Raw genomic sequence first — 12,689 nt, 5'->3', positions numbered from 1 at the left:
ATCAAGCTATATATATATATATATATATATATATATACACACACACACACACATATATATATATATATATATATACATACACATTATTACTGATATATTAAATACACAGCTCCATAGTTAAAATCCGGGCCAGTACAGTGATATATATGTGAAATGCCCGATCAAACCCATGGATACTAAAATTGTGAGAATAAACACCAAATAAGTCAATTCAGGCACTATTAAAGACAAGTTGGGACATGAAAGAGTCCTCTAATAAATGAGCCAAAGTCATACTGGGGCACAGGAGAGGGAGTGGGGAGGATAAAGGGAATTGTCCTAGACACTTGAAAGGGTGTTAGTTCTGTCAGCATTGGTTCTGAAGCATCATTACTGAATGAGCTGTCTGACTCTTTCTTCACTTAGGGGGCAAACCTGTGTATATATCCGATGATGAGGTAGAGCTTCAGTGCATTTTCACTAATCCATCAAAGAAGTATGACTTTGTCTGGAAGTTGATAGCTACAGATCAGGTGAGTGATAATGCCAGCACAACCCTCCCATGACTACTAATTTTATAACCAGCTATTGCACCATTTACAAGGTTTTTAAAAAAGAAAAAGAATGTCTGGCAAATGCTGCCACTTGTGAGGAATTGTATTTATCTTAGCCAGAAAATATGAAGACCACTTACTGTGGTGCTAGAAAGTTCGTAAACCCGGTAGAACTTTCTCTTTTTCTGCTTAAATATGACCTAAAATGTGATCAGATCTTCACGTAGGTCCTAAAACTAGATAAGGAGAACCCAATTAAATAAATAACACAAGAAACATTATACTTGATCCAACATTACATGTATGTGTTTGAAAAAGTATGTGAACCTTTGCTTTCAGTAACTGGTGTGACCCCCTTGTATAGCAATAACTTCAACCAAGCCGTTCAGGTAATTGCTGATCAGTCCTGCACATCAACTTGGAGGAATTTTAGGCCATTCCTCCTTACAAAACTACTTCAACTCTGGGATGTTGGTGGGCTTCCTTGCATGAACTACCTGCTTCAAGTCCTTGCACAACATTTCTGTAGGATTCAATAGGTTTCAGTAGGTACACTTAAGGTCAGGACTTTGACTCAGCCATTCCAAAACATTGATTTTCTTCTTTTTAAATCACTCTGTTGTTGATTTACTCCTGTCTTTCTGATCATTGTCTTGCTGAATTATTCAGTTTCTGTTTATTAAGCTTCAGGTGACAGACTGCTACCTTGACATTCTTCTGTAAAATGTCTTGATATGATTGCAAGCTATCCAGGCCCTGAGGCAGCAAAGCAGCCCCAAATGATGCTCCTTCCATCAAGCTTCACAGTTGGGATAAGGTTTTGGTGTTGGTGTGCAGTGCCCTTATTCCTTCAAACATAGCACTGTGCATTTCTGCCGAAAAGTTCAACTTTTTTCTCATCTGTTCACAGAAGATTGTCCCAGAAGTGTTGTTGAATATCCAGATAGTCTTTTGCAAACTTGAGATGTGCAGCAATGTTTTTTTTTGAAAAGCAATGGATTCCTCCGTGGTGTCCTTCCATGAACACCATTCTTGTTCAGTGTTTTTCTTATAGTGGGCACGTGAACAGAAACTTTAGCAAGTTCCAGAGATCCTTGCAGGTCTTTTGCTGTTACCCCTGGGTTCTTTTTCACTTCCTACAGCATTGTCCGTTGTGCTCTTGGTGTGATCTTTGCAGGATGTCCTCTCCTAGTGAGAGTAGCAACAGTACTGAGTTTCCTCCATTTGTAGATAATTTCTCTTACTGTGGACTGATGAACACTCAGGTCTTTAGAGATGCTTTTCTAACCTTTTCCAGCTTCATGCATCCCACAATTCTTCTTCTAAGGTCCTCTGAAAGTAGTTTTGATCAAGGCATAGTGCCAATAAATAGATCTTTCTTAAGAAGAGAAGTCTCTGACTTTGTGTGTCCTTTTTTAGGGCTGGCGCCTCTACAATCCATACCTTCAATCTCACCTCATTGATTGGAACAACTGGCTCCAAATGGCTTTTGTAGAAGGCATTACTCCAGAGGTTTACATACCTTTTCCAGCAAGTACATGTAAAATTGGATCATTTTTGTCAATAGATAAATTAACAAGTATAATAGGTTTTTTTTGCTATTTATTTAGTTGGGTTCTCTTTATATAGTTTTAGGACTTACATGAAGATCTGATCATATTTTAGGTCATACTTATACAGAATTAGAGAAAATTTTACAGGGTTCATGAACTTTCTAGCACCACTGTAGATCTCAGTCTCTTCTCTGACTGCTCACTGAAGGGTCGTCTAATGCAAACCATCACTGCCCAAGTTTGTGGATCTTCATTTTGTACGATAAATCTTTGAAGTCTCCCTCTAAAGGGTCTGTTGGAGAAATTGGGGAAAGGGAGGTGAATGTGGTGCACAGAGGTGTAGTACAGGAAAGAGGAAATGAATGCACATGTGCGTGAGTACAACGCTTGTGCTCAACTGACACAGGTAGCATTTGATAATTGAGCAGTATACCTGGGCGTTTTTTGAAAAAGTAACAAAGCTGTACCTTAAGTGGAACTGGTGGACGTACTAAGATTTTCACAAGATACTTGAAACTGTTCTGCATTAAAAGTTATTATGAAAAATAAAAGCTCATAGTGTAGGAGGTTACAGTAGATTGGCTGGCTAAGGGGAAACAGAGTAGGCATACTGCTTTTTTTTCTGTCTGGCAAGATCTAATGAACGGAGCACCACAGAGATCACTGCTGGGATCTCAGCCTTTCATGGTTTACACAGATGAAGCCACCAAAAGTATGAATGCTAAATGTTCTAACGACACAAGGATAAGATAGAAAGTGTGTTGTGAAGTGGATGTAAAGAGGTTAGAAATGAAGATAGATAGAATGACTGAGTGAGTAAGCAAAGCCCTTGAAAATGGCGAGTCATGTGGAGAAATGTGAAACTGTCCATCTTGTGCAAAAATAAAAAGTTAGTATATCTGAGACGCAGAGGAATCGGGGGGGAGATTTATTAAAGGCTGCATGGAGGTACAGGCAGTATCTAGGAAAAGTAACACAATGTTATCATTCATTCCTGGGAGTACTATAGCTTCTTATTTGAGGAAGGATGTTCAGGCCCTGGGAAGCTGGTATTAAAAAGAATGAGTCATAGAGCCATACAACCTGGGAACAGCTGCTGAGTTCCTCCCGCATTTAACGTTTGCTGTGCAGGAGGCATGGAGCGTGCTGCTGTCTCTCCCGTCACGCATACCCACAGTCCTTTGCTGGTCCACTCAAGGGTCGGTGATGTTGATTTGCAAAGCACCCTCTGCAGCTGAAAAAGGGGTGCAACGAATTCATCTGGAGCTCCACTCAGCCAGTGGGCCGACAAATCATCCCATGCGCACCTGCAGTGACTGGAATATAAATGAGATAGTTTTCCTTACAGACGGCTCACTGCAGGCCAAGTACCTTTCATAGCCCTGCTCTTTTTAGATTTAGATTCAGGGACTTAGCACAGCAGTTTGGCCCTTCCAGCTCAACAAGTCCACGTTGCCCAATTATACCCATATGGCAATTAACCTACTAACCCTTATGACTTTGCAATGTGCAAGGAAACCAAAGCATCCCAAGGAAACCCACAAAGCCGCTGGGAGAATGTGCCAATTCCTTACAGACAGCGGCGGGAATCGAACTGGGGTAGCTGGCACTGTAATAACGGTACGCTACCGTGATCCAGTGAAAGTGATAGATTAGGTGGGACCAAATGAAGAAGGATCACACATGTCACATTGATCACATTGCAGAGTCTTTGTACGCGCATCACTGCTCCCAACGTTCATCTGCTAGCTGGCAGGAATGGGAGCTGTGTCAGAGCTAAGTGCCAAAATGCGCTGTGTGGTGGGCATTGTGACAGATGCCTGTGATGTGAATTGTATGATCTGTTGTTGATGGTGGCAAGTACATTGAATATTCATACAGGGAGCATTTTTCTGAGTCATATTGGAACTGGCATTGTGCAGAGAAACTTGTCAGACCTCATGGGGTTAAATCTAAACGCTGCCACTCAAAAGCTGCAAAGTCCGCTCATGCTGTTCACAGTTGTCAGCAGGGGAAGAAGCGAAATAGGTGGCTGGACCGCCAACTTTTCTGCTTTGACAGACTACAGGTTGGTTTACCCTGTTGATACTTCCAGGGAGAGCCAGAAATGACCCAGGTATACATAACATTAAAAACAATTATGAGCCTGATAATCCTGTGACTGTAGAGGAGTTTAGATGCTGATCTCTTTATGAAATGCCTTATATTGTAGAGCCCTAAGCAGTCAGCTTCTTTGAGAGAGATGTATGGCTCAGTGCTGCATCCAGATCCACTTATGTCCTTGAACCCCTAACAGCACAAAGAATGAATGATTCACGGCAAGATTCATTACTGCAATTTTCCGATCATTTGCTCAAAATATTACAAATCATGAAGAAAAATTAGAGGTGTGTTTAGAATGCTTTCTCAGTTCTTCATTTCTGCCTACATACATCACATCCACTTGGGAAACTGTATGGAAATCATAATGCATCCATTTTTAATGAACACCCAAATGTATTGGTGAAAATACATCAGCCACAATAGCAAATTTTATGCAAAATAAATAATTCTCACCCTATTTTAAGATTATAAACAGCAAACCAGTGGACTCTGTAATGAAACTTGTCTGCAAAATTTAAATGTTTTTTAAATGCAGCAGAGAACCTAAAAGAGCAATTCTAATATTTCAGGTAACTTGTCTGCAGCTATTTTCTCTGGTGTATTAATTATTCAGAGATTAAATTTAGTGGAATATTATAAAGAGGAAGGCAAAAATAATTTCCTGAAACTACAATTTCAAAACAGAGTTTACTTCACAGGATAGAATTGTTCATTTAGAAGACTGATTCCCCATTGGCATCCATCTCCAGAATATGAAAATGTTAGGGGACCTTGTCCAAACAAGAAGCCTTGCATTCAGCAAACATTTGGGCAATTTCATTTCAGTTTTCCTTATATTGCCTTCATTTGGGCAGCCCAGCCATTACTTAATGATACGCTACTCAGTGGAGCTGGGAGGTAGACAGGCAGGTAATGATTTGTAGTAGAGGAATTGTTTATGGGAATCCAGCTGCTGTTCTGGAGCAGTACAATGGAGCAGTGCCTGGTGCTTCTACCTCACTGCTCCATTCGAACCAGACCTTCAGTTCCGTATGCTTGAGTTTGCCCGTCCTCTCAGTGTGAACACATGGGTTTCCCCAGTTGCCCAGTTTCCTTCCCATATCCTAAAGGTGTACTGGCTGGTTGGGTCATTGGCCCTGGAGTAGTTGGGTGGCAGAAGAATCAGAATGGTGTTGATGGGCATGTGAGAGAGAATTAAAGTGGGGAAAGGAGAATTGATGGGATTGCCTCATTGTGAGCCTATTGGCACTGCTTGTTGAGGAGGAACCTACACAGTGGTTCTCAAGAATCAACCTTATTCATCAGATACATTTACATGCATTGGGAATTTGTTGTGATGTTTTGATCAGGATGTAACGTGCAATAAAAAAGATAATTCAACTATTGAAAGGTTAATAAAATTGGAGGTTAGATGACAGACATGGCATAAAATGTGTGTATATAAGTAAATACCAGAATGTGTTTACAATGTAAATCGCAACATAAAAAGTGGTTTAAAATGTCTACAGTGCAGTGACAGGGGTAATAGATTGAGGGGGTGGGTAGGCTGGTGGGGGAATAACTAGAATGGTGGAGCAGATTAATCTGGCGAAAGAATTTTTTAAGATGGCTTGAAGATTTTATCATAATAGCCCTACAGCACTTTACAGATGGGAGCTTTTGGAAAAGGCAGTTAGTTGGGTGTGTGCTCCATAAGCCCAGTCATATACTGGTTTTGGAGGTCCAGGTACCTGCCCTTCCGAGATCATGCAGACCCGGAGAGTCAGCTAGCTCCAAGCGGAGGAGCATGCATTTGCCATGAGTAACTTGCAACTGAATCACTAGGGTGAATACTTTGGTTTAGCCTCCAAGAATAGTGGTTCAAAATAACGCCTTCCGATTTTCTGCTCACTCATCAACCCAGCCAGACAATTTTAATATAATGGAGAATTCAGGACAATTGTTGCCTGTAAGAAAATTAACGTTGTCCCTTCCGTTATATTATTGATAGGTGACATGTGGATGAGAAATAGTCAGTGGGAGGTGAGGGTGTATCTTTGGAGGACACCACATATTATGTATAAGGAGGGATCTTTTGATGGTGTCTCCTTAGTTCCAACAGTGTGGTAAAGAAATTCCTGTTGCTAAACAATAGTGGAGAGGTCCATTGGAGATGGTAGCATCCACAGCAAAGGGTGAGAATGAATTTCCAATGATAATCGTCAGTGAAGCCCATTAGAACCATTATGGCGAGGAGCTAGGTGGAAGAATCCAAAGGTGATACGTTTAGATTTGGGAGGATAAGAAAAACATGCATATCTTAATTTAAAGCTTTTGTGTTTGATTTAGTAAGTATCCTTAGCCATTCTTTTGGTATTAAGAGAGACTGTAACACAAATTTTGCGAGGGATGATTTCAGAGATTGCAGTACAGAAATTTCATTCACTGGGGAACTTACATTGAGTGGTTGGTCCAACAAGAAGGTTACTCTACCAATGTTGCTGCTGGGAGCTGAGTTAGCTTCAGTTGAATGGGTTTCTGGTTAAGCAACATTTTGATTTGAAATTCCGTATCTTTGTTTTGAATTCCTCCCCCTATCTGTTGCACCCTTGTAACCTTCTTCTTCGATGTGCTCCACCCTTTCTAACTTGGATTTCTACTTCCAAGGCCATAATCTCTGGAAAATGTTCCCTTAATATCTTTGTTTCTCTACCAGTATTTCCTCCTTTAAAACACTCCTTAACACTATCTCTTTGACCACAGTTTCAGTCATACGTCCTCATTCCTAATGTATCATTATGCTACTTAGTGTCAGTAAAGTGCCTAAGGGTGTTTTACAACTTTATATAAGCTGCATAAATACCAATTGTTCTTATTATAGTTAAAACCATGCCTTAATTATTATTAGTCAGCACAGGAAAATGTCTCATGGTTGTAATGCACTATTTAAATTCAGCCACTGTCTGGACTGCTGATGTGCAAATGGACTAGAAATTCATTTTAATAAGGTAATTAATATTTAATCAGGACATTTTGATCTGCTGACTTTAACTACACGTAAAACCAGCCCTGTCCGACATTGTGCATTAGCCTTGAATGCCAATGTATGTCTCAAATTTGCGAAAGCAAATCCATTGGGCATTGAAAGGATATTAACATTCATGATGCTAGCTCCGTCTGAGGTTTACAATGTAGAAACAGGTATGATATAAAATGCATATCTGTTGTGCTCATTTGGTACACAGAATCTATAAGCATTCAAAACTAATATGTAGATTTTGTTTTCAATTTGGGAGTATATTTTCATTGATGGATATAAATTTTAGCAAGTATTTTAAATTCCTATGTTTTACTACTGGAGGTAGTCAATGGAATTTTGTTTATTCATTTTCATGTAGAGTGGCTATCTATTGTAAATTTTTTTTGTAAGATGCTAATCCTATTTCCTGACTTCTCATGTTCATTGATTGTTTAATGGCTCTGTTTACTAAATGATCCCAGCATTACTGCAGTTTAGGTGATAAGAATTCACTCTCACAGAGTTCACCAATCACTATGCATAAACTTGAGACATACAGAGTTTATGTGGAAAAAAGGAAAGAAAGAATTCCATTTCTTTTTGATCTCACATATGCAGATAACGTAGCTTCATATTATATACAGTTTACTGGGAATGTAACCCATCCCTCCCCCTGGTAACACGATGGTCACCTGCAATGGGAGCTTGCTTCACCGAGCACCTACGCTCCATCTGCTAGAAAAAGCAGGATCTCCCAGTGGCCAGCCATTTCAGTTCTACTTCCCATTCCCATTCCAACATGTCAGTCCATGGCCACCTCTACTGCCGCAGTCGGGGCACACTCAGGTTGGAGTCTGGGTAACCTCCAACCTGATGGCTTGAATGTCGATTTCTCAAACTTCTGGTAATGGTCCCCATGCCCCCTTTCCCTCACTATTCCCCATTCCCATTCCCCTCTCTGACCTTATCTCTTTACCTGCCCATCACCTCCCTCTGGTGCTCTTCCCCCTTCCCTTCCTTCCACGGACTTCTGTCCTCTCCTATCAGATTCCCCCTTCTCCAGTCCTTTTATCTTTTTCACCAATCAACTTCCCAGCTCTTTACTTGACCGCTCCCCCTCTCCTGGTTTCACCTACCACCTTGTACTTCTTCCTCCCCTCCCCCCACCTTCTTATCCTGACTTCTCATCTTTTTTCCAGTCCTGATGAAAGCTCCCAGCCTGAAATGTCGACTGTTTACTCTTTTCCATAGATGTTGCCTGGACTGCTGAGCTCCTCCAGCGTATTTTGTGTGTGTTGCCTGTGTTCTCTGTTGGCATTGGTTTTAACCCTGGCTGATCAGTTAATGAGAGTGAAATTTGATTATATCTTTAGCGTATACATACATTTCCACTTATAAATTAGATATATTTTAATGATTAATATCTCCTCTTGTGTCAATAAGTGACTCTGTCTGCTGTTGGAAAAGTTGGCATTCTGAGCACAAGCGCAGGTGTGATTATGATTTTCAATTCACTTCACAAAGGACTTTTATCGTTCTTAACTTCAGGTGTGCTGTTGTGCAATTAGGTATTGAATAGGATCGGCATATTCATGAATGCTGGACTACTCATGCAAATAACCTGCAGCTCTGAACCCAAGAGGAAGCTAAGGCAGATTGAAAGTTCAAACAGATGCATTAATACAGCTTTTATTCTTTCCTTAGGAATACACATAATATCTCAATACTGACCGGAATGAGTGAAATAAAACAACATTTTGTGCCCTGCATAAATGTCCCTATCTACCAACATGTACTATAAATGCAATTATATTGGATCACAAAGTTCTTTCCATTGTTCATCATATTTATGCATCGTATCAATCCAACCTTTGGGAAAGGTGCCCCACACTATAAATAAACATTCATTCAGATCACCTGAATCACTCAGTCACTCTTTGCCTTCTCTGCACTAGAACTAATGCTGTCTCTGACTTGCTAAGGGTAATAGAAACAGTTGCTTTCTGGCGTTCTTCCAACTCAAGCAGCTTGCTTCTTTATAAATCTTCCTTCCTGGGAGTTAACAGGGATGGAGATGCAAATGAAGAATTCAACTCATTTTTAGCAAGGTTGCATTGACGGATATTGTCTGCATAGAACGTGGCAACTGAACGATGATTTCTATTGCCATATTTTGTTTTAGATTCTGCTTGTTTGAACATTTTATAGGGATAAATTATTTGTTTTCTTTCACACTTTATCTATTTCAAGATTCGGTATTGACAAATGAAAAACATTCCCAGATTTTATCATTGAAAATGCATGCAATTTACATACATGCAGAGTCAAATTCCTGAGCTCTGTTGATCTGCCACCAAACCTATTCTTTAACTCCTTTAATGCAGCAATGGCCTTTCTATTTTCTTACACCTCTCAGTGTTATGACTGACATGACTACTGTGCAAAAAAAATACGTGCACATCAATTTGTCCCATGCTGTGGAATTGGCCTCAAGAAGTGGATTGGAAGTAGTGGATTAGTTTAGTAAAGTGAAATTTTGTTGACCAAATTCTAAACAAATTCACCACCTCCCCTTCATCAACTGTCACTTGGAACCACTGGCATTGTAGCTGCTTTGGGGATATTACCAGTACAAAGTAATTGATATGTCTAGAACATTGACCCAAGGGCCTCAGTTTCATTAAACTAGAGACCTGTGGAATCTTACTGTAACTGGATAGCCGGTGACTTCTTAAAAGCTGCCTGGTCTGACATCAATTCTTCATTTCAGTCTAAGGAGATCTGGAGAAAGTTATTCCTGCTCATTGTGAGCCTGCACTAAATGTCTTGTCTACTCTTCAGTGGCTTTTAGACATAGCTTCACAATCTGCTGGTTAGGCCACACAAGCTTGAAAGTTATGCCAAATTTCCCAACTTTCACCTGCAGTAGACACTTAGAATAAAATACTCAAAGGTTTCAACTTTTCTATTTTGAGTGCAGTACTTAATAATTACTTGTTCAGTGACAATTGGGAACACATAATCAATCTCAGAAACTGAACTTCCCTACTTGTCCAGAAAATTGGCATGGCCTAAAGAAATTCACTCCCCACCACCCCCATCAGTTTCCACTTGCAAGACAATAATCTAATCTCCTTTACTACTCCTATCATTAGGTGCAATATCAGGGCAGATTTTTGTCATTGCAATATACTGTCCACACTCAGTGCTGGCCTAAAGATGTGTCCTTGCCTGATGTGATTAATCCAGCAGAGCTTTGCCAGAAAAAACATTTCAGAAAAAATGCAAACTGAGGGAAGTAAAGATCAACACACACAAAATGCCGGAAGAACTCAGCATGTCAGCAGTTTCCATTGAGGGGAATAAATAGTCAACGTTTTGGGCTGAAACCTTTCATATACAACTCAGTCCAAAATGTCGAAGGGTCTCAGCCCAAAATATCGACTGTTTATTCCCATCCATAGATGCTGACTTGTTGAGTTCCTCAAGCATTTTTTGTGTGTTGCTCAATATTCCCAACATCTGCAGAATCTGCAGAGTTTTTGAAAATAAAAACAAAGCTTATTCAGCCTAGTTTAAAGCTTACTGTAAGGTTACCCACAATAATTTGGAACTGAGTATGTTTTTTCCTGGGCATCCGATGTCACGGTCCTGACTGTTAATTCCCCATATTCTCCTAATTCCCTTTGATTGCGACGCACCTGATTCTCATCTAAACCTGCAGCATTACTATCCCAGCTTTGCATCCACTCATCGCCAGATCGTTGTTTTAGCCAGTGTGGTAACTCATGTTCCCGGCCGCTTAGGATTATGTATTCCAAGTTTTACTTCAGTACCGAGGTTTACCTGTGTAACTCTGTCTCTCCACATCAAGATAAGTATTGCCTGCCATTTGCCTTTCCATTTGCCTTTCCATTTGTCGCACAGCTCAGCAATGCTCTGTGTCAATATAAGTATTGCCTGCTGTTTGTCCTTCCTACTTGCCAGTTAGCTCCAGCAACGCTCCGTATCAAGATAAATGTTGCCTGCTGCTTGTCTCCTGTTTGCCGTTCAGCTCCAGTGATGCTCCGTGTCAAGATAAGAATTGCCTGCTGCCTGTCTCCTGTTTGCCGTTCAGCTCCAGCCACGCTCACACCGTCGTCTGCATTCTAACTCGATCTCCGTGCCAGTGCCCTGCGTTTGGGTTCACCCGTTCAATTCAACCTCCAAACATTGAGTGAGATGTTAAAATTGTGTCTGTGGATAGGGGACAGTTGATTGGAAAGGCTGATGTAGGAAGTCACTCACGTGGGTTTAATGGCAGTGTAACATATGTATAATCTGGAGGCTTTGATGATCTGGAGATACAAGTACACATCCTACCACAGAAGCTGGGAACCTTAAGTTAATTAAATGAATCTGGAAGTATGCTGATGTAAGCTACTGAGCTCTCATTAAAAAAAAGTCCATTGAATTCATTAGTAACCTTTAAGGAAAGAAATCTTCACCAAAACCACCGCAGACTTACTGATTAACTTCTCACTGGTCTCTGAAATGACAAAATTTGAAATTGGCATTGAATGATGGTCATTCTAATACACAGTAAAGAACATAGATCAACAATCGGCCCATCCTCTTAGGAGAGGTGGTCGGTCTCAACAGGCTCCAACTAGAAACTGCAAGGTAACACCAAGTAAAACACTGGAACAGGGTGTGTTGCCTTTCATGCTGTGTTGTATTTCACATTCATTGGCCATCCATGGCAAGGACCATAGTGCAGATTCACAGCCTCTTCCATGCATACAACACCTCATTCAATATGCAACTAGTGGCCTTGGAGTACTTACAAGGGGATCAAACAGTCAGTCAATAAAATACAACCCCGACGCATAGACATCCTACAATGCATTTGATCCTCAAGTTATATTTCAAGAACATGTTCCTACTTTCACAGTAAGATTGCATTGAAGGAGAATTATAATTCAGTTCCCGACAGGAAGCCTTTCCTATAGTGAATTCATTTTAGAAAATTTTGTGCAGCATGCCCTCAATTTTTCAGTGTCAATTCTTGGCAGGCAGCGTTTATTGCTGGCAGCAAAAATGCTGGGACATTACTGGTACAGAGACAAGCTAAAGAAAAATTGACAAACCATGTTACCTTTCCTTTATTAGGAAGAGCATCAAAACATGCAGAGAACATCCTCCCTAATCTCTTACTTGACATTAGTCTGTATTCTGTCTTGTCCAGTCACATGAACCAAACTCACAAATACTATTTTTCAAACGTAAATTCACTCTGTGACTGAATCAGGAAGATGGCTAGCATTCTAACACTTAACATAGAAACATAGAAAACCTACAACACAATACAGGCCCTTCGGCCCACAAAGTTGTGCCGAACATGTCCCTACCTTAGAAATTACTAGGCTTACCCATACCCTCTATTTTTCTAAGCTCGATGTACCTATGCAAAAGTCTCTTCAAAGACCCTATCGTATCCACTTGTCCCTTTTCTGTTAACCG

At 40.4% G+C, this 12,689-nt stretch overlaps 1 protein-coding gene across 1 annotated transcript in view; it reads left to right on the top strand.

Annotated features, from left to right (window-relative positions):
* The first annotated feature begins 466 nt into the window (after positions 1–466).
* LOC140209603 (uncharacterized) overlaps positions 467–12,689 on the top strand; it is a 119,839-nt gene continuing 107,616 nt past the window's right edge. The window contains exon 1 of the mRNA XM_072277877.1: positions 467–512. The gene's annotated coding sequence lies outside the window, so the exon portion shown is untranslated. The remainder of the gene's footprint in view (positions 513–12,689) is intronic.

This window comes from Mobula birostris, chromosome 2, assembly GCF_030028105.1.
Source record: "Mobula birostris isolate sMobBir1 chromosome 2, sMobBir1.hap1, whole genome shotgun sequence".
NCBI lineage: Eukaryota > Metazoa > Chordata > Chondrichthyes > Myliobatiformes > Myliobatidae > Mobula > Mobula birostris.
This window is presented reverse-complemented; position numbering and strand designations above follow the sequence as displayed.